Genomic DNA, 20,894 nt, shown 5'->3' on the forward strand with positions numbered 1-20,894 from the left:
TAAGCAGCCCGCATTTAACTAGCAAACACAAATCAAATGGCGTCATGTTGCTAATAGTTTATTATAAATTGTTTGAACTAGTGTAAAGATTTTACATTTGTTTTAGCATGGTAAATATTTGCTCATATATTATTTGGTCATTTTTGGCCGAGAAAAATAACTTAGACTAAAATCAAATTTTACCGTAATTTCTTATTTTAGCATATTTTATTGTGATTGGTCTGCCCAATTTTGTATTTTAGTGTTTTTTATTCCCAGTGCTGCAACTGTTAAAGGGACAGGAAACCCCAAAATGCTCTCATAATTTGGATAGTACATACAAATGTAAACAACTTTCTAATTTACTAGCTAAAAAAACCTAATTAGCCAATCACAAGAGATAAATGTGTGCAGGCAGGCACCAATCAGAAGCTAGCTCCAACTAGTGTATGATATGTGTGTACTCATATTCAACAAGGGATGTCAAGAGAACAAAGCACATTTGAAAATAGAAATTAATTTAAAAGTTTCTTAAAATGACATGCTCTATCTAAATCTTGCAAGTTTAATGGTGACTTTCCTATGCCTTTAATGCTTCTTCAGTTTTGGAAGTAACCGGGCTGCATGAAAATATGACGTTTTTAACCCTTCCTGCCTTCAGTTTTGTTGAACAACTAGTATTGGCCCCTGTGAGGTTAACCCTTGTATGCCTTCAGTTGTGTCTTACACTATTCTTTTTTTTGTTTTTTTGGGTCCGTTACACAAAAAAGTCCAAATAAACTCAAATAACTGAGCCCTTTGCTGATTTTATAGGGGCTATAGTGTGCGTGTGTGTAATTTGTGTATGGGCTGTAGTGTGCGTGTGTGTAATTTGTGTATTTGTGTATGGGCTGTAGTGTGCGTGTGTAATTTGTGTATTTGTGTATGGGCTGTAGTGTGCGTGTGTGTAATTTGTGTATGGGCTGTAGTGTGCATGTGTGTAATTTGTGTATGGGCTGTAGTGTGCGTGTGTGTAATTTGTGTATTTGTGTATGGGCTGTAGTGTGCGTGTGTTTAATTTGTGTATGGGCTGTAGTGTGCGTGTGTGTAATTTGTGTATTTGTGTATGGGCTGTAGTGTGCGTGTGTGTAATTTGTGTATTTGTGTATGGGCTGTAGTGTGCGTGTGTGTAATTTGTGTATTTGTGTATGGGCTGTAGTGTGCGTGTGTGTAATTTGTGTATTTGTGTATGGGCTGTAGTGTGCGTGTGTTTAATTTGTGTATGGGCTGTAGTGTGCGTGTGTGTAATTTGTGTATGGGCTGTAGTGTGCGTGTGTGTAATTTGTGTATTTGTGTATGGGCTGTAGTGTGCGTGTGTGTAATTTGTGTATGGGCTGTAGTGTGCGTGTGTGTAATTTGTGTATTTGTGTATGGGCTGTAGTGTGCGTGTGTGTAATTTGTGTATTTGTGTATGGGCTGTAGTGTGCGTGTGTGTAATTTGTGTATGGGCTGTAGTGTGCGTGTGTGTAATTTGTGTATTTGTGTATGGGCTGTAGTGTGCGTGTGTGTAATTTGTGTATTTGTGTATGGGCTGTAGTGTGCGTGTGTGTAATTTGTGTATTTGTGTATGGGCTGTAGTGTGCGTGTGTGTAATTTGTGTATTTGCTGTAGTGTGCGTGTGTGTAATTTGTGTATTTGTGTATGGGCTGTAGTGTGCGTGTGTGTAATTTGTGTATTTGTGTATGGGCTGTAGTGTGCGTGTGTGTAATTTGTGTATTTGTGTATGGGCTGTAGTGTGCGTGTGTGTAATTTGTGTATTTGTGTATGGGCTGTAGTGTGCGTGTGTTTAATTTGTGTATGGGCTGTAGTGTGCGTGTGTGTAATTTGTGTATGGGCTGTAGTGTGCGTGTGTGTAATTTGTGTATTTGTGTATGGGCTGTAGTGTGCATGTGTGTAATTTGTGTATGGGCTGTAGTGTGCATGTGTGTAATTTGTGTATGGGCTGTAGTGTGCGTGTGTGTAATTTGTGTATTTGTGTATGGGCTGTAGTGTGCGTGTGTGTAATTTGTGTATTTGTGTATGGGCTGTAGTGTGCGTGTGTGTAATTTGTGTATTTGTGTATGGGCTGTAGTGTGCGTGTGTGTAATTTGTGTATTTGTGTATGGGCTGTAGTGTGCATGTGTGTAATTTGTGTATGGGCTGTAGTGTGCGTGTGTTTAATTTGTGTATGGGCTGTAGTGTGCGTGTGTGTAATTTGTGTATTTGTGTATGGGCTGTAGTGTGCGTGTGTTTAATTTGTGTATGGGCTGTAGTGTGCGTGTGTGTAATTTGTGTATTTGTGTATGGGCTGTAGTGTGCGTGTGTGTAATTTGTGTATGGGCTGTAGTGTGCGTGTGTGTAATTTGTGTATGGGCTGTAGTGTGCGTGTGTGTAATTTGTGTATTTGTGTATGGGCTGTAGTGTGCGTGTGTGTAATTTGTGTATTTGTGTATGGGCTGTAGTGTGCGTGTGTGTAATTTGTGTATTTGTGTATGGGCTGTAGTGTGCGTGTGTTTAATTTGTGTATGGGCTGTAGTGTGCGTGTGTGTAATTTGTGTATTTGTGTATGGGCTGTAGTGTGCGTGTGTGTAATTTGTGTATTTGTGTATGGGCTGTAGTGTGCGTGTGTTTAATTTGTGTATGGGCTGTAGTGTGCGTGTGTGTAATTTGTGTATTTGTGTATGGGCTGTAGTGTGTGTGTGTGTAATTTGTGTATTTGTGTATGGGCTGTAGTGTGCGTGTGTTTAATTTGTGTATGGGCTGTAGTGTGCGTGTGTGTAATTTGTGTATTTGTGTATGGGCTGTAGTGTGCGTGTGTTTAATTTGTGTATGGGCTGTAGTGTGCGTGTGTGTAATTTGTGTATTTGTGTATGGGCTGTAGTGTGTGTAATTTGTGTATTTGCTGTAGTGTGCGTGTGTGTAATTTGTGTATTTGTGTATGGGCTGTAGTGTGTGTAATTTGTGTATTTGCTGTAGTGTGCGTGTGTGTAATTTGTGCATTTGCGTATGGGCTGTAGTGTGCGTGTATGTAATTTGTGTATTTGCGTATGGGCTGTAGTGTGCGTGTGTGTAATTTGTGTATTTGCGTATGGGCTGTAGTGTGCGTGTGTGTAATTTGTGTATTTGTGTATGGGCTGTAGTGTGTGTAATTTGTGTATTTGCTGTAGTGTGTGTAATTTGTGTATTTGTGTATGGGCTGTAGTGTGCGTGTATGTAATTTGTGTATTTGCGTATGGGCTGTAGTGTGCGTGTGTAATTTGTGTATTTGTGTATGGGCTGTAGTGTGCGTGTGTAATTTGTGTATTTGCGTATGGGCTGTAGTGTGCGTGTGTGTAATTTGTGTATTTGCGTATGGGCTGTAGTGTGTGTAATTTGTGTATTTGTGTATGGGCTGTAGTGTGCGTGTGTAATTTGTGTATTTGCGTATGGGCTGTAGTGTGTGTGTATGTAATTTGTGTATTTGCGTATGGGCTGTAGTGTGTGTAATTTGTGTATTTGCGTATGGGCTGTAGTGTGCGTGTGTGTAATTTGTGTATTTGCGTATGGGCTGTAGTGTGCGTGTGTGTAATTTGTGTATTTGTGTATGGGCTGTAGTGTGTGTGTATGTAATTTGTGTATTTGCGTATGGGCTGTAGTGTGCGTGTGTGTAATTTGTGTATTTGCGTATGGGCTGTAGTGTGCGTGTGTGTAATTTGTGTATTTGTGTATGGGCTGTAGTGTGTGTGTATGTAATTTGTGTATTTGCGTATGGGCTGTAGTGTGCGTGTGTGTAATTTGTGTATGGGCTGTAGTGTGCATGTGTGTAATTTGTGTATTTGCGTATGGGCTGTAGTGTGCGTGTGTAATTTGTGTATTTGTGTATGGGCTGTAGTGTGCATGTGTGTAATTTGTGTATGGGCTGTAGTGTGCGTGTGTGTAATTTGTGTATTTGTGTATGGGCTGTAGTGTGCGTGTGTGTAATTTGTGTATTTGCGTATGGGCTGTAGTGTGCATGTGTGTAATTTGTGTATTTGTGTATGGGCTGTAGTGTGCATGTGTGTAATTTGTGTATGGGCTGTAGTGTGCGTGTGTGTAATTTGTGTATTTGTGTATGGGCTGTAGTGTGCGTGTGTGTAATTTGTGTATTTGCGTATGGGCTGTTGCATGCGGTGTGTGTGTAATTTGTGTATTTGCGTATGGGCAGTTGCGTGCGGTGTGTGTAATTTGCGTATGGGCTGTTGCGTGCGTGTGTGGGGTTGAATAGGGAATATGAAACGTAAAAAAAATTTCTTTAACCCCTTGAGTGCTAATGACGGCTCTGAGCCGTCACAGAGTTTCCCACTCTGGTGCTTATGACGGCTCAAAGCCGTCACTAGCACTCTCCCAACTTGAGGGAGATCTGGGGGCTCCCACCCGCTCCTACCCCGGCGATCGGTGCTGCATAATGAAAGGCATCGCCGGGGCTTCCGTTTTGCGTGGTGATGTCACGCGCAATAAACGTGATGACGTTCCCGCGCAACTTTATTTAACATTAACAATGTTAAATATAGGAGCAGGGGGCATGCTGCTTAAAAGCCTGTATCTCAGGCATCTAAGCAGCTACAGACCCCCCAAGACCCACAGTTGGAAAGGTAATCGCCTAACCTTTCCAACGTTGTAAGTCTTGGGGATCTGGAAAAAGAAAGTAAAAAAAATATTTTAAAAAATATTAAATAAAAAACCCTTTAAGAAAACCTTACCACCCAGGTGGGAAAGTGCTTAGCACTCAAAGGGTTAATGATTCAGATAGATCATGCAATTTTAAACAACTTTCTAATTTACTTCTATTATCAATTTGTGTTTGTTCTCTTGGTATCTATTGTTGCAAAGCAGGGACATATGTTTAAGAGCCTACCCATTTCTGGGGCACCTATATGGCAGCCATTGGGCTCCCTTTTCTTTGCAAAACCTATATGGCAGAAGTTTTACAAGAATGTCATCCATTTGCAAGGGCTCCTAAGGGCAGAACTATTTCCTTCCTTGTAGTGCTCCAGATGCCTACCTAAGTATCTCAACACAAAATATAATGGAAACTAAGCACATTTGAAAATAGAAGTAAACTAGAAAGTTTTTTTTTTTTAAATAGTATGCTCACAAAAGAAACATTTTGAGTTTAATATCCATTTAAGGACACAGGGAAAATATGACTTAATTTGCTTTCTTGAAAGGTCTCATGTAGGGGAATGTATTTCTAGTGAGAAATTAGCGTAAAAAAAAGAGGTTCATCTAGTTCTTGCAAGGTGACTGATATTGGCATTGCTTGGGTTAAGAGACTACGTGGGAGAAATAAGAGATGTAATTTGCAGGAAGGAAAGGGTTAATGCAGCAACTGCCCTTCTAGCGATGGTTAAGGAAGAAAGGTTAATGAAGTTGCGGGAAGACCAATGTTGGCATTGCAGGGTTTAATAGAAAAAGGGGTTCACAGTTCATCACTAATGGCATCACAGGGGTTCACAGCAAAAGGGATTAAATTCAGTACATCAATAAGATCCCTAACAAATGTCAAGATTTTCTGAAGTTTTAGATTATACCCATAGAAAGCTTTGCACTCCTGGCACAGTACATTGCTGCTCAAGGTTATGATACGGATGGTGATTGGAGGACAGGTACGTATGCTCCCATAGGTATGCAACTTTATCCATGTTTTTAAGGAGAGGAAAGAGAATTTTGTATAAAATAAATTACTTTTCACAAAATAGAGAAAACGTTGCCATATATTTTGATTTAAAGATCCTATCTTTTTCATAGTTTTTGCTCACTTAGCTTAGAATTCTACTGTTAAATAAAACATAATTTATACATACCTGATAAATTATTTTTTTTCATGGTGGTGAGAGTCCACAATCCATTACTCATGGGAATTGCCCTTCACCACCAGGAGGAGGCAGAGAGCTCCACAAAACCCCACACACCTCAGTCTAACGTTTAGCCAAGCAAGTGAGGTAAGAAAAAGGAATAACAACCATAAAAGGAGCAGGTAAAAAAAGATGTGCTGAAGTAAAAACTAATCCCAGAAAAAACACAAAGGTGGGGTCTTGTGGACTCACCACCATGAAATAAATGAATTTATCAGGTATGTTTTCTTTTATACATGTGGTGAGAGTCCACAATCCATTACTCAAGGGAACTATTACCCAAGCTGTGTGGTCCACGAGTAATAACAGAAAGGAAGGGATTTAAAAAGCATCTTTTTCACTGAGAAATTAAATCAACAATCTCAAATAAATATATTATTTCCTTTAATGATATAAATACATACACACATATACACTCACCGGCCACTTTATTAGGTACATCTTGCTAGTACCGGGTTGGACCCCCTTTTGCCTTCAGAACTGCCTTAATTCTTTGTGGCATAGACTCAACACGTTTTTAGAAACATTCCTCAGACATTTTGGTCCATATTGACATGACAGCATCACGCAGTTGCTGCAGATTTGTCAGCTGCACATCAATTTATGCTCTATTGGATTGAGATCTGGTGAATGTGGAGGCCATTGGAGTACAGTGAACTCAATGTCATGTTCAAGAAACCAGTTTGAGATGATTTGAGCTCTGTGACATGATGCATTATCCTGCTGGAAGTAGCCATCAGAAGATGGGTACACTGTAGTCATAAAGGGATGGACTTGGTCTGCAACAATACTCAGGTAGGCTATGACCTTTAAACGATGCTCCATTGGTACTAAGGGGCCCAAAGTGTGCCAAGAAAATATCCCCCACACCATTACACCACCACCAGCCTGAACCGTTGATACAAGGCAGGATGGATCCATGCTTTCATGTTGTTTACGCCAAATTCTTACCCTACTTGTAACGATTTAGTAAAGAGTGAGGATGGATCACAACTGCAGAGTATGCAAAATAAATGATTTGTATCACTTTTGGCAAATGGACTATTGAACTGCATAGACCAAGCTGCTTTCAGTGAAGTTGTTATTCTCAAGTAATTGAATTGCAGATCAGAAACTTGTCTGGCAACGAATGAGGTAAAACATATATGCTGTTGAACGTCACAGCATTAGTATAGACATAAACAAAGTCTGTATCAGAAGAAATATAAAAAATTAAATCAATTTCTTAGTAACAATCTTTAGAGTTCAGCTAGCTCCCAGTACGATAAATCTTGATAAAGAAAAGCAGAGTTCCAGAAAGCAGGTAGTGTTGCTATTAGTGCTGGAGTAAGATATAACAGTTCAGTGTGAAGTGTAACTCTCAGTTTTAGACATTATTAGTTAGTTTGTAACAGAACGGTATAAACATGTGCTGATAGTCTTGCGGTCAGTAGAGTAGCAGGGAAAAGCAAAGTTCAATGTTTATTTGTACAGCACAGCTTAAAGTAACTACAGCGCTTACCGCCTGTCACCGGATGGTGTGTAATAGAAGCAGAATTAGTTCTGAGATGTCCTTGCACTTAGTCCGTGGGAGGTTGTTTGTAGAAGAGTTGCGCTGTGTTGCAGTGGGAGAGAGATTGAAGTCCGGTGTGTGAGAAACACTTCAGTGGCTCAGATGAGATAGAAACTCAGAGGGAGATGGCAGCAAACACACTGCAGTATGGATTAAGTCTCTGTTGTAGCGTGCACGCAAAAAAGAAAAACTCGCCTCTGTAAAACTTTCTGTAGGCAAAATGAGCATATGAACCGGCAGTAGAAAATAAGTAATCCCAAGGTAGTAGCTGATTCAGTAATTGAAAGAAAAGCAGACTGGTTTGTTGTCAGTAAAACACACAGCAAGTGGAAAACAGACACGCTTCAGAGCTAGTCTAGAAACTTAATAATTAAGCACCTGTCTGCAGTCAGCTGATGCCTTAAGTACAGGTAAGGCTGAAGTCAGGTGAATGGAAATGGCATAGGTAAAACATGGAGCGGAATCCTTACATAAGGTGAATGGGAAAGGCATAGGTAAAACCTGGAGCGGAATCCTTACATACGCCCCCCTTCAAGCAAGCCGATCCTCGGCTTGATGTTTAGGTCTAAGGGGATAACGTCTGTGGAAACGAGAGATGAGTCTAGGTGCATCTATATTGGTATAAGGCTCCCAAGTGTCATCATCAGGTGAGTAGCCTTTCCATCTGACCAGATATTGTAAAACACCTTTATGCCGTCTGGAATCCAGGAGGTCTTGAATTTCATAAGTGTCCGAATCTAGGGGTACAGGTACAGGTGGTAAAATGGTTTTCACTGAAGGATCATCTGAAGCTGGTTTAAGAAGGGACACATGGAAAGTAGGATGGATGGGTATAGAACTAGGAAGGTCCAGAGTAACTGCATTTGGGTTAACAACGTGAGTGATAGTGAATGGTCCGATATATAATCCTGCTAGTTTTTTACTGGGAACAGGGATTTTGATGTTTTTTGTCGAAAGCCAAACTTTATCGCCTATGGCATAAGATGGTGATGGTCGTCTGCGTAAGTCGTAGTATTTCTTCTGTGAGTTCTGAGCCTGTAGAATATTTGTTTTTAGGAAGTGGAAGTTTTCAGCGAGCTTCTGTAGTAGATCATCTACAGAAGGAGAATTTGGGTTATCCGTTTGTTCCAGGGAGAAATGAGGATGAAAAGCATAATTTGCAAAGAAGGGTGAAACTTTGGTGGATGAATTAACCGAGTTATTGTAGGCAAATTCGGCCAGATATAGGTATTGTGACCATTCATTTTGCTGATAAGAGCAATAACAGCGTAGATACTGCTCTAGCCATTGATTTAATTTCTCTGTTTGGCCATTTGTTGTGGATGGAAGGCAGTACTTAGGCGATGATCAATTTTCAGTTGAGCAGAAAGACTTTTCCAGAACTTCGAGGTAAACTGAGTACCCCTATCAGTTGTTATGATGGAAGGAATTCCGTGGTATCTGACAATCGAATTTAAGAAGAGTTGTGCTGTCTCACTAGAAGTGGGAAGTTTGTTAAAAGGGATAAAATGAGCCATTTTGGTCAGGATGTCTGTGACAACTAGAATGGTGTTGAAACCTGAACTCACAGGTAATTCAACTATGAAGTCCATGCCGAGATGTAACCAAGGTCTATCAGGTATTTGAATTGGAAGAAGATGTCCATATGGCTTGGCCCTTTCCTTTTTGGAAGTAATGCAGATGGAGCAGTTTGAAATATAGTTTTTAACAGATGTTTCCAAATTTGGCGACCAGTAGGATCTGCTGAGAAGTTCCTTTGTTTTTGTAATACCTGGATGTCCAAGGAGAGGTGGATCATGATGTTGTTTAATTAGAGCAGGTCTAAGAATCTCGGGGACATACAAGAGAGTCCCATGATAGTAGAGGTTGTTTCTACAAGATAGTCGGAGTTGAGGTAACTGAGGATCTGACCGTAAAGCAGTTTGAAGATGCGTCTTGAAGGTGGACAGTAGACCCAAAAATCTATCAGGGGGAATGATAGAAGTAGATTCCTGAGTGTTTGGAGGTCTAGGGTCTTTCCTAGAAAGTGCGTCCGCCTTTCCATTTTTAGAACCGGGCCTGTAGATGATTTGATAGTTAAACCTGCTGAAGTATAGGCTCCATCTTACCTGTCGACTAGAGAGAGTTTTATTCCAATGATTATTGGTAAGACGGTGCCCTCCAGGAGATGCCTCCAATGTTCAAAGGCACGTTTAATCGCCAGGAGTTCCTTTTCTCCAACAGCATAGTTCATCTCAGGTGCAGAAAGGATTTTGGAATAGAAAGCTACTGGATGTAGTGGTTGGGATATACTGCGTCTTTGCGAGAGGACAGCTCCAAGGGCATAATCGGAAGAATCTACCTCCAAAATGAATTGGAGAGAAGGGTCAGGAAATTGAAGTATTGGAGCAGAGCAGAAGGAGTTTTTTAATGAGTTGAAAGCTTCAGTTGCCTTGGAGTTCCAGGTGAAAGATGTACTGGAACTGGTGAGTACAGTGAGAGGTTTAGCAATTTGAGAGAAATTTTTAATAAACTTTCTATAATAGTTGCTAAACCCAAGGAAACGTTGTAGTTCCTTCCTATTTTTTGGTTGTGGCCAGTTTTTTACTGAATCGACTTTGTTAGCCTGCATTTGGATACCTTTTGGGCCAATGGAGTACCCCAAAACATCTATTTCTTTGGTGTGGAATACACACTTTTCTAGCTTTGCATATAGCCTATGAACTTGGAGCCTGGAAAGTATCCAACTAACATGTTTAACATGTTCTTCAAGCGTGTTTGAGTACACTAGAATGTCGTCCAGGTATACGACCACACAAGTATCAAGAAGATCGTGAAATATATCGTTAATAAAGTACTGGAATGTGGCCGGGGCGTTAGTTAACCAGAACGGCATTACTAGGTACTCAAACAGACCGTATCTTGTCCTAAAAGCGGTCAACCACTCATCCCCTTCTCTTATGCGGACAAGGTTATAAGCCCCTCTTAGATCTAATTTGGTGAAGATTTTGGCATGTTGGAGGCGTTCAATGAGTTCGGGGATGAGTGGTAGGGGATACCTGTTTTTTATCGTTATTTTATTGAGTTCCCTGAAGTCAATGATTGGTCGAAGGGAGTTATCTTTGTTTCTTACAAAGAAGAACCCGGCTGCTGCTGGAGAGACTGAAGGACGTATAAAACCTTTTTTTAGGTTTTCATCTAAATACGTCTTTAAATGATCAAGCTCGGGTTGGCAAAGAGGGTAGAGATGACCGTAGGGAGGAGTGGTACCAGGTTTTAGGTCGATCGGACAGTCATACGACCGATGAGGAGGTAGAGTATCAGCTTCCTTCTTACTGAATACGTCTGCAAACTTCTCATATACTTTAGGTATGTGTGGAGTTTCTGTCAAATGGAAGAGGACAGAATGATTTAGACAGGTTTGCTGACAATATGGTGAATCAAGTTTTACTTCCAAAGAACTCCAATTGATCACAGGTTCGTGTAAACGAAGCCATTGCAACCCTAGTACAATGGGGAATAGAGGTGAGGTAATAACATCAAAAGTGATGTATTCCTGATGTGAACCTAGGGTGGATACCAGAATGGGAATTGTATGCTAAGTAATAGGACCAGAAGAAATTTCAGACCCATCTACAACCCGTATAGAGACAGGAGACAATTTAGTGATGAGAGGAATTTTATTTTTTTCAACAATAGCTTTATCTATGTAATTCCCTTGGGCTCCTGTGTCAATTATAGCTTCTTTCGTCATGCGATTGCTGTCCCACTGTAAAGAGAGGGTTAAAGTACAGTGAATTGGTTTATCATGTTCAATCATTGAAGTCAAATGTAAGAGAGACTTACTATTTTTATTTTTACGTAGGGAGGGGCAATCGCGGATAGGATGATTTGGACTTCCACAATACATAGTCCTTTTGATTTTCTTCTAAACCTTTCTTCAGAGGTCAATGGACCCCTCATAAAGCCTATATCCATAGGTTCAGGCACACTTGATGAAGAAGCAGTTGAAGGAGGATGGAAAGATCTCTTGTAAGAAGAATCCCCAATTTGACGCTCTGACTTCCTTTCGCGAAGCCTTCTATCTATTTGCATTGAGAGCTTCATGAGGCCGTCTAATGAGTCAGGGAGATCAGTTCGGGCTAGCTCATCTTTAACTGCTTCCGAGAGTCCTAGGCGAAATTGGTTTCTTAAGGCAATCACGTTCCATTGGGAGTCAATGGCTTGTTGTTTAAACTCCGTTATATAAACTTCAACAGGACGGTTGCCTTGCTTTAGTTTCCGCATCTTGCTTTCTGCAGTCAATTGTAAATTTGAGTCTGAATAAAGTTCATCCATGACTGCTAGAAAAGACTGTAGGGATGATAAAATAGGATTGTTGGTTTCAAAGAGCGTGTCTGCCCAGATTCGGGGTTCACCCCGTAGATAGGTAATCATTGTGAGCACTTTAATCTTATCATTAGGATATGTGAGTGGCTTAAGGTCGAAAGTGAGGAGGCAGGCATTCCTATATTGGCGATAGAGACTCCTATCACCATTGAACAAATCAGGTGCTGCAATCTGTGGTTCCACAATAGATTCAGCAGCTTTTGCTTTGGGAGGAGTTGTCCCTCTTATAATCTTAGTTAAAGTCTCATTTTCAACCTTTAGATCTCTAAGGCCTTGACTGAGTTCATCTACTCTTTTAGACAGGTTGTAAACGAATTGGGGCAATTCTGCTGGATCCATATTTTATAAGGCTTAATTATTCTGTAACGATTTAGTAAAGAGTGAGGATGGATCACAACTGCAGAGTATGCAAAATAAATGATTTGTATCACTTTTGGCAAATGGACTATTGAACTGCATAGACCAAGCTGCTTTTAGTGAAGTTGTTATTCTCAAGTAATTGAATTGCAGATCAGAAACTTGTCTGGCAACGAATGAGGTAAAACATATATGCTGTTGAACGTCACAGCATTAGTATAGACATAAACAAAGTCTGTATCAGAAGAAATATAAAAAATTAAATCAATTTCTTAGTAACAATCTTTAGAGTTCAGCTAGCTCCCAGTACGATAAATCTTGATAAAGAAAAGCAGAGTTCCAGAAAGCAGGTAGTGTTGCTATTAGTGCTGGAGTAAGATATAACAGTTCAGTGTGAAGTGTAACTCTCAGTTTTAGACATTATTAGTTAGTTTGTAACAGAACGGTATAAACATGTGCTGATAGTCTTGCGGTCAGTAGAGTAGCAGGGAAAAGCAAAGTTCAATGTTTATTTGTACAGCACAGCTTAAAGTAACTACAGCGCTTACCGCCTGTCACCGGATGGTGTGTAATAGAAGCAGAATTAGTTCTGAGATGTCCTTGCACTTAGTCCGTGGGAGGTTGTTTGTAGAAGAGTTGCGCTGTGTTGCAGTGGGAGAGAGATTGAAGTCCGGTGTGTGAGAAACACTTCAGTGGCTCAGATGAGATAGAAACTCAGAGGGAGATGGCAGCAAACACACTGCAGTATGGATTAAGTCTCTGTTGTAGCGTGCACGCAAAAAAGAAAAACTCGCCTCTGTAAAACTTTCTGTAGGCAAAATGAGCATATGAACCGGAAGTAGAAAATAAGTAATCCCAAGGTAGTAGCTGATTCAGTAATTGAAAGAAAAGCAGACTGGTTTGTTGTCAGTAAAACACACAGCAAGTGGAAAACAGACACGCTTCAGAGCTAGTCTAGAAACTTAATAATTAAGCACCTGTCTGCAGTCAGCTGATGCCTTAAGTACAGGTAAGGCTGAAGTCAGGTGAATGGAAATGGCATAGGTAAAACATGGAGCAGAATCCTTACATAAGGTGAATGGGAAAGGCATAGGTAAAACCTGGAGCGGAATCCTTACACTACTATCTGAATGTTGCAGCTGAAATCGAGACTCATCAGACCAGGAAACATTTTTCCATTCTTCTATTGTCAATTTTTGGTGAGCCTTTGTGAATTGTAGCCTCAGTTTCCTGTTCTTAGCTGACAGGACGGGCACCCGGTGTGGTCTTCTGCTGCTGTAGTCCATCTGCTTCAAGGTTCGACGTATTGTGCATTCAAAGATGGTATTCTGCATACCTTGGTTGTAGCGAGTGGTTATTTGAGTTACTGTTGCCTTTCTATCATCTCGAACCAGTCTGCCCAGTCTCCTCTGACATTAACAAGGCATTGTCGTCCACACAACTGCTGCTCACTGGAAATTTTCTCTTTTTCAGACCATTCTCTGTAAACCCTAGAGATGGATGTGCGTGAAAATCCCAGTAGATCAGCAGTTTTTGAAATACTCAGACCAGCCCATCTGGCACCAACAACCAAGCCACGTTCAAAGTCACTTAAACCACCTGTCTTCCCTATTCTGATGCTCAGTTTGAACTTCAGCAAGTCGTCTTCACCACATCGAGATGCCTAAATGCATTGACTTGCTGCCATGAGAATGGCTGATTAGCAATTTATGTTACCAAGCAATTGAACAGGTGTACCTAATAAATTGGCCGGTGAGTGTGTGTACATATAACAAATGGTAACAGCGCTAACAAATAATTGTGCAAAACAACCTAGTGGTTTCAATACTAATGTTTATTTAAATATATAAAACACAATGTGCAAAAAATGCAAACATAGTTGCAACCTCTACAGGGAGTGCAGAATTATTAGGCAAATTAGTATTTTGACCACATCATCCTCTTTATGCATGTTGTCTTACTCCAAGCTGTATAGGCTCGAAAGCCTACTACCAATTAAGCATATTAGGTGATGTGCATCTCTGTAATGAGAAGGGGTGTGGTCTAATGACATCAACACCCTATATCAGGTGTGCATAATTATTAGGCAACTTCCTTTCCTTTGGCAAAATGGGTCAAAAGAAGGACTTGACAGGCTCAGAAAAGTCAAAAATAGTGAGATATCTTGCAGAGGGATGCAGCACTCTTAAAATTGCAAAGCTTCTGAAGCGTGATCATCGAACAATCAAGCGTTTCATTCAAAATAGTCAACAGGGTCGCAAGAAGCGTGTGGAAAAACCAAGGCGCAAAATAACTGCCCATGAACTGAGAAAAGTCAAGCATGCAGCTGCCAAGATGCCACTTGCCACCAGTTTGGCCATATTTCAGAGCTGCAACATCACTGGAGTGCCCAAAAGCACAAGGTGTGCAATACTCAGAGACATGGCCAAGGTAAGAAAGGCTGAAAGACGACCACCACTGAACAAGACACACAAGCTGAAACATCAAGACTGGGCCAAGAAATATCTCAAGACTGATTTTTCTAAGGTTTTATGGACTGATGAAATGAGAGTGAGTCTTGATGGGCCAGATGGATGGGCCCGTGGCTGGATTGGTAAAGGGAAGAGAGCTCCAGTCCGACTCAGACGCCAGCAAGGTGGAGGTGGAGTACTGGTTTGGGCTGGTATCATCAAAGATGAGCTTGTGGGGCCTTTTCGGGTTGAGGATGGAGTCAAGCTCAACTCCCAGTCCTACTGCCAGTTTCTGGAAGACACCTTCTTCAAGCAGTGGTACAGGAAGAAGTCTGCATCCTTCAAGAAAAACATGATTTTCATGCAGGACAATGCTCCATCACACACGTCCAAGTACTCCACAGCGTGGCTGGCAAGAAAGGGTATAAAAGAAGAAAATCTAATGACATGGCCTCCTTGTTCACCTGATCTGAACCCCATTGAGAACCTGTGGTCCATCATCAAATGTGAGATTTACAAGGAGGGAAAACAGTACACCTCTCTGAACAGTGTCTGGGAGGCTGTGGTTGCTGCTGCATGCAATGTTGATGGTGAACAGATCAAAACACTGACAGAATCCATGGATGGCAGGCTTTTGAGTGTCCTTGCAAAGAAAGGTGGCTATATTGGTCACTGATTTGTTTTTGTTTTGTTTTTGAATGTCAGAAATGTATATTTGTGAATGTTGAGATGTTATATTGGTTTCACTGGTAAAAATAAATAATTGAAATGGGTATATATTTGTTTTTTGTTAAGTTGCCTAATAATTATGCACAGTAATAGTCACCTGCACACACAGATATCCCCCTAAAATAGCAATAACTAAAAACAAACTAAAAACTACTTCCAAAACTATTCAGCTTTGATATTATTGAGTTTTTTGGGTTCATTGAGAACATGGTTGTTGTTCAATAATAAAATTAATCCTCAAAAATACAACTTGCCTAATAATTCTGCACTCCCTGTATACAGAGTGATTAATCACAGCTTGATTAGTAGTACAAACACTTAAGAATGTGTTGTAAACACTTGAGAATGTAACCTCTATACAGAGTGATTAATCACAGCTTGATTAGCAGTACAAACACTTGAGAATGTGTTGCAAGTGAATTGTATCCTAATAAATCAATGCCTACTTGCACATTTATGATGTATCAATACAGTACAAAGGAACTAGACATGATGTTATAATGTATCACAATAAAAATAATAAATAAATACATACAAAATAAAAATATATGTCAATAAAAATGTGCAAATGTTAACAGCAAGTCACAACCTACTGGTCTGGCCAGACAACTCAAACAATATACTCACTAAGGCCTAGATTTAGAGTTCGGCGGTAGCCGTCAAAACCAGCGTTAGAGGCTCCTAACGCTGGTTTTGGCCGCCCGCTGGTATTTGGAGTCAGTGATTAAAGGGTCTAACGCTCACTTTGCAGCCGCGACTTTTCCATACCGCAGATCCCCCTACGCCATTTGCGTAGCCTATCTTTTCAATGGGATCTTTCTAACGCCGGTATTTAGAGTCGTTTCTGCAGTGAGCGTTAGAGCTCTAACGACAAGATTCCAGCCGCCTGAAAATAGCAGGAGTTAAGAGCTTTCTGGCTAACGCCGGTTTATAAAGCTCTTAACTACTGTACCCTAAAGTACACTAACACCCATAAACTACCTATGTACCCCTAAACCGAGCTCCCCCCACATCGCCGCCACTCGATTAAAAATTTTAACCCCTAATCTGCCGACCGCCACCTACGTTATACTTATGTACCCCTAATCTGCTGCCCCTAACACCGCCGACCCCTGTATTACATTTATTAACCCCTAATCTGCCGCCCCCGCTATCGCTGACCCCTGCATTACACTTTTAACCCCTAATCTTCCGCTCCGTAAACCGCCGCAACCTACGTTATCCCTATGTACCCCTAATCTGCTGCCCTAACATCGCCGACCCCTATGTTATATTTATTAACCCCTAATCTGCCCCCCACAACGTCGCCGACACCTACCTACACTTATTAACCCCTAATCTGCCGAGCGGACCTGAGCGCTACTATAATAAAGTTATTAACCCCTAATCCGCCTCACTAACCCTATCATAAATGGTATTAACCCCTAATCTGCCCTCCCTAACATCGCCGACACCTACCTTCAATTATTAACCCCTAATCTTCCGATCGGAGCTCACCGCTATTCTAATAAATGTATTAACCCCTAAAGCTAAGTCTAACCCTAACACTAACACCCCCCTAACTTAAATATAATTTACATATAACGAAATAAATTAACTCTTATTAAATAAATTAATCCTATTTAAAGCTAAATACTTACCTGTAAAATAAATCCTAATATAGCTACAATATAAATTATAATTATATTATAGCTATTTTAGGATTAATATTTATTTTACAGGCAACTTGGTATTTATTTTAACTAGGTACAATAGCTATTAAATAGTTAAGAACTATTTAATAGTTACCTAGTTAAAATAATTACAAATTTACCTGTAAAATAAATCCTAACCTAAGATATAATTAAACCTAACACTACCCTATCAATAAAATAATTAAATAAACTACCTACAATTACCTACAATTAACCTAACACTACACTATCAATAAATTCAATAAACACAATTGCTACAAATAAATACAATTAAATAAACTAGCTAAAGTACAAAAAATAAAAAAGAACTAAGTTACAGAAAATAAAAAAATATTTACAAACATAAGAAAAATATTACAACAATTTTAAACTAATTACACCTACTCTAAGCCCCCTAATAAAATAACAAAGCCCCCCAAAATAAAAAATTCCCTACCCTATTCTAAATTAAAAAAGTTACAAGCTCTTTTACCTTACCAGCCCTGAACAGGGCCCTTTGCGGGGCATGCCCCAAGGATTTCAGCTCTTTTGCCTGTAAAAAAAAACATACAATACCCCCCCCAACATTACAACCCACCACCCACATACCCCTAATCTAACCCAAACCCCCCTTAAATAAACCTAACACTAAGCCCCTGAAGATCTTCCTACCTTGTCTTCACCATCCAGGTTCACCGATCCGTCCTGAAGAGCTCCTCCGATGTCCTGATCCAAGCCCAAGCGGGGGCTGAAGAGGTCCATGATCCGGTCAAAGTCTTCATCCAAGCGGGGCAGAAGAGGATCTTCCATCCGATTGAAGTCATCATCCAGGCGGCATCTTCTATGGTCTTCCATCCGGAGCGAAGCGGCAGGATCCTGAAGACCTCCAGCGCGGAACATCCATCCGGACCGACGACTGAACGACGAATGACTGTTCCTTTAAGGGACGTCATCCAAGAGTGCGTCCCTCGAATTCCGATTGGCTGATAGGATTCTATCAGCCAATCGGAATTAAGGTAGGAATTTTCTGATTGGCTGATGGAATCAGCCAATCAGAATCAAGTTCAATCCGATTGGCTGATCCAATCAGCCAATCAGATTGAGCTCGCATTCTATTGGCTGTTCCGATCAGCCAATAGAATGCAAGCTCAATCTGATTGGCTGATTGGATCAGCCAATCGGATTGAACTTGATTCTGATTGGCTGATTCCATCAGCCAATCAGAAAATTCCTACCTTAATTCCGATTGGCTGATAGAATCCTATCAGCCAATCGGAATTCGAGGGACGCCATCTTGGATGACGTCCCTTAAAGGAACCGTCATTCGTCGGGAGACATCGGAAGAAGAGGATGGATCCGCGTCGCCTGCTTCAAGATGGACCCGCTCCGCACCGGATGGAAGAAGATCGAAGATGCCGCTTGGAGAAGATGTTTGCCGGTCCGGATGTCCTCTTCTTGCCGGATAGGAGGAAGACTTTGGACCCTCTTCTGGACTTCTTCAGTGGATGTCTAGCCCCCGCTTGGGTTGGATGAAGATATCGGAGCCAGGACCGATCGGTGATACCTGGATGGTGAAGACAAGGTAGGAAGATCTTCAGGGGATTAGTGTTAGGTTTATTTAAGGGGGGTTTGGGTTAGATTAGGGGTATGTGGGTGGTGGGTTGTAATGTTGGGGGGGGGGTATTGTATGTTTTTTTTTACAGGCAAAAGAGCTGAAATCCTTGGGGCATGCCCCGCAAAGGGCCCTGTTCAGGGCTGGTAAGGTAAAAGAGCTTGTAACTTTTTTAATTTAGAATAGGGTAGGGAATTTTTTATTTTGGGGGGCTTTGTTATTTTATTAGGGGGCTTAGAGTAGGTGTAATTAGTTTAAAATTGTTGTAATATTTTTCTTATGTTTGTAAATATTTTTTTATTTTCTGTAACTTAGTTCTTTTTTATTTTTTGTACTTTAGCTAGTTTATTTAATTGTATTTTTTTTAGCAATTGTGTTTAATTAATTTATTGATAGTGTAGTGTTAGGTTAATTGTAGGTAATTGTAGGTAGTTTATTTAATTAATTTATTGATAGGGTAGTGTTAGGTTTAATTATATCTTAGGTTAGGATTTATTTTACAGGTAAATTTGTTATTATTTTAACTAGGTAACTATTAAATAGTTCTTAACTATTTAATAGCTATTGTACCTGGTTAAAATAATTACAAAGTTGCCTGTAAAATAAATATTAATCCTAAAATAGCTATAATATAATTATAATTTATATTGTAGCTATATTAGGATTTATTTTACAGGTAAGTATTTAGCTTTAAATAGGAATCATTTATTTAATAAGAGTTAATTAATTTCGTTAGATGTAAATTATATTTAACTTAGGGGGGTGTTAGTATTAGGGTTAGACTTAGCTTTAGGGGTTAATACATTTATTATAGTAGCGGTGAGGTCCGCTCGGCAGATTAGGGGTTAATAATTGAAGGTAGGTGTCGGCGATGTTAGGGAGGGCAGATTAGGGGTTAATACCATTTATGATAGGGTTAGTGAGGCGGATTAGGGGTTAATAACTTTATTATAGTAGCGCTCAGGTCCGCTCGGCAGATTAGGGGTTAATAAGTGTAGGTAGGTGTCGGCGACGTTGTGGGGGGCAGATTAGGGGTTAATAAATATAACATAGGGGTCGGCGATGTTAGGGCAGCAGATTAGGGGTACATAGGGATAACGTAGGTTGCGGCGGTTTACGGAGCGGCAGATTAGGGGTTAAAAGTGTAATGCAGGGGTCAGCGATAGCGGGGGCGGCAGATTAGGGGTTAATAAGTGTAAGGTTAGGGGTGTTTAGACTCGGGGTACATGTTAGAGTGTTAGGTGCAGACGTAGGAAGTGTTTTCCCATAGGAAACAATGGGGCTGCGTTAGGAGCTGAACGCTGCTTTTTTGCAGGTGTTAGGTTTTTTTTCAGCTCAAACAGCCCCATTGTTTTCTATGGGGGAATCGTGCACGAGCACGTTTTTGATGCCGGCCGCGTCCGTAAGCAACTCTGGTATCGAGAGTTGCATTTGCGGTAAAAATGCCCTACGCTCCTTTTTTGGAGCCTAACGCAGCATTTGTTTTAACTCTCGATACCAGAGTTAAATTTATGGTGCGGCCAGAAAAAAGCCCGCGGAGCGTTAACAGCCCTTTTACCGCCGAACTCTAAATCTAGGCCTAAGCGTTTCTGGGTCACGCCCACTCACGTGTAGTGAGTATATTATTTGAGTTGTTTGTATAGAGGTTGCAACTATGTTTGCATTTTTTGCAAATTGTGTTTTATATATTTAAATAAACATTAGTATTGAAACCACTAGGTTGTTTTGCCCAATTATTTGTTAGCGCTGTTACCATCTGTTATTTGTTTTTTTGTTTTTTATAACAGCTGCTGTACAAATTTTATTCACACAAATTATACACATTCACACACAGTGTTCACACAGTATCAGTGACGCTCTCCATTTTTTAATCATATATATATATATCAGTGACGTGCAGTGAGGTCAGAGGCTGGTAAGGCACTAGATATGATACGCCGGAGAAACACATGTACAGAGGGCCGCAAGTACCCCCAACAGGGAAGGTTTAAATGATAGCTGAACCAGTGCACAGGTGACATAATCAGGTGATGGGTGAGAGCAAGTTAGTAACCACTGAGTTACTGATCAGCTGATTACTTCACCTGTGCACTGATTCAGCTATAATGAAAACCTGGCCTGTTGGGGGTACTTGAGGACCATTGTTGAGAAACACTGCACTAAAGCCCCAGCTCATCGGAAATGTATTGATTACCTGGAGAATAAAGCACAAATACTCTGCTCACTGACACCCACACACACTCACACAATTCTGTGGCACAGTGCCAGTTACTAAGCAATTAG

This window comes from Bombina bombina, chromosome 1 (assembly GCF_027579735.1).
Source record: "Bombina bombina isolate aBomBom1 chromosome 1, aBomBom1.pri, whole genome shotgun sequence".
NCBI lineage: Eukaryota > Metazoa > Chordata > Amphibia > Anura > Bombinatoridae > Bombina > Bombina bombina.